General features: G+C 37.8%; 1 protein-coding gene across 1 annotated transcript in view; it reads left to right on the top strand.

Annotated features, from left to right (window-relative positions):
• LOC308159405 (receptor-type tyrosine-protein phosphatase delta-like) overlaps positions 1–2,500 on the top strand; it is a gene marked incomplete at both ends in the record, with an annotated part of 97,278 nt that overhangs the window by 38,186 nt on the left and 56,592 nt on the right. The gene's annotated exons all lie outside the window — the stretch shown is intronic.

The raw sequence follows: 2,500 nt of genomic DNA, 5'->3' as shown, positions 1-2,500 counted from the left end.
AGCAGCATGAACACAGGATAGAGCCATGTATGGGAACTAATGTCACTATTGTAAGTTACGAGGTAAAGCTATTTTCCTCTCTGAGAACTGTATATAAGCTGTAACAAACATCAGTACTAGGCTTGGCATCTCTATGCCACAGCCAGGCTCGGCACCAGCCATGTCGTAGCCATGCTTGAAGCTTGGACTTAACAGAGCATGCTGTCTTGGAAACATCTGTACATGGGAATGCAACCCAGATCTGCCTAATACAATGATTACGATTCAACCTTCTCTCTGAGTCATCAATATATAATTTCCGGCCACCTGACCAAGAAAGATCTCCTTATTATCAAATGGCGTCACGAACTTATATCAAATGGCTTCTAACGAACAGGATGCTAGATTCAGCGAAACAGGTAAGGCACAATGTAATTATTTGCTTAACCTGAATTGCTGTTCTAGAACGAATCTTAATTTTTTTCAAAAAGGAGATGTATTGATATTGGAAAGTACTAAATTAAAATAGTTTGAATAGAAGGCGCTGTATAGTCAAAGACGGTGTGACTGGTCAAAACACTGAGAGTTAGGATTTATTGAGATTCTGAACTTTGTAAGGAACAAAGCAGAAGTCTGTGTATTAAGTTAGGGACAAGACCTTAAATACGTGATTGAAAGCACAGCACTTTGAGGAAAACTAAGTTTGAAAAGATTTGGCCATAATATTTAAAAGACTCTAAGAGAAGTTTCAATCAACATAATTGATTACTAAAACCGCATGGCTATTAACATCATGGGAAGCATACATGTATGGCACGCAGAATGTTATCATTAAGAATGAAATGAATAACAACCATATTTCTGAACCAAGCTTCACAACAGGGCGAGAGTGTTAAAACTCTGACCCTAGGCTATTAATAGAACGGAGACTGCTCCTGTAACCAAACACACACACACACACACATCGAGCTACAACATACAACAAATAGACAAATTTGTCTCATATTGAAATTATCATGCAAATCTGTGTTGATTCAGCAGACATATAACATTTTGATTGATTTAGTGAACAGAGAAATACGCATTAAGACTCTAAGACTGTGAAACATCAAAGGAGGACATTTCTGATGGAGAAAACACAATTCAGCAAGAAAGAACTGGAATGTATTCTGACAATGCCTGTCAATTCTATTTCCTGACAGAATCAAGGAAATCAAGAGACATTGAGCGAAGGACTCAGAGACCGAGATGCTGTTTAAGATCTGGTCTAAGTTAACCATTGCAGAAGTGGGGAGAGAATGTTGCAGATGCTGAAGGAAGCTATTGCCGGATGAAACAAGAGAAATGAGACAAACTAATGACATTTCAATGTGACAAACAATGGAAATGTTAATTCTTATGATTTAAGACAGAGACATGATGATGACAAGAGAGACTTACACATACTTTTATGTAGTCGTAATTGTTCAATTGTACTGACGCACGCAACTAACAGTGTCATCAGCAGTAAACAGCTGAATTCAACATACAAAATTTGTATACTCTTAAGAGAGAACAAACACTTGCAAGTTTGCAATACCATGCACACACTACTCATAGCATGAACTTACAAACTTTCTTCTAGGAATTCTAAGGGACGGGAACAACAGTCCAGATAACCCAATTAACAGACTTATGCTTAACATCTGTATTTTTGTTTCCAACGGTTTCTGAGCAGGTTAATTCCACAATCCATTGATGGAGAGCCTTTTTTATAAGATTGTATAGACTTGAGTCAAGAAAAGGAGGGGTGTAGTGTAATGATAATGCTTAAATTGTCTTAAGTTTATAAAACCTATTAACGCTGTGAACAGAGGCAAGAACACGTGCAAGACTGATGACCATCAAAGAATCAAATAGCACTCCTTGTTACCAGAAACACAAGGCCGTTCCTTTGATTGAAGATCTACTTCCAGACATTGTTATATTGACATATAATGTACTTTGTATGATGGAACCGATGCCTAATTTATTTCTGATGTGGCCATTCATTGACTTTGTTAAGAACTCCACATGTTTTTCAATAGAAATAATTTACCAGTCAAATTAATCTTACATCATGGGAAAAAAAAAAGAGTGAGCTGATATGATGCGTTTTTGTGTGACTATGCCAAAATGTTGTGTGCCTATCAAATATTGCAATACTCATTGTTTAACCTTAAACATATTTTATGTGTGCCCACTCTCAGTAGTCAACAACATATTTAGGAGCAGGCACATACCATATCAAGTAACAGTGAGACCAGTTTAACTCTAAAGGACATAGGAGCCTTAGCCCAGTGGTCAGCAGCAAAGCAGAGCAGCATGAACACAGGATAGAGCCATGTATGGGAACTAATGTCACTATTGTAAGTTACGAGGTAAAGCTATTTTCCTCTCTGAGAACTGTATATAAGCTGTAACAAACATCAGTACTAGGCTTGGCATCTCTATGCCACAGCCAGGCTCGGCACCAGCCATGTCGTAGCCATGCTTGAAGCTT

Source organism: Nansenia antarctica, assembly GCF_963989245.1.
Source record: "Nansenia antarctica genome assembly, chromosome: 6".
NCBI lineage: Eukaryota > Metazoa > Chordata > Actinopteri > Argentiniformes > Microstomatidae > Nansenia > Nansenia antarctica.
Note: the sequence above shows the minus strand (reverse complement) of the source record. Positions and strands in the feature narration are given on the sequence as shown.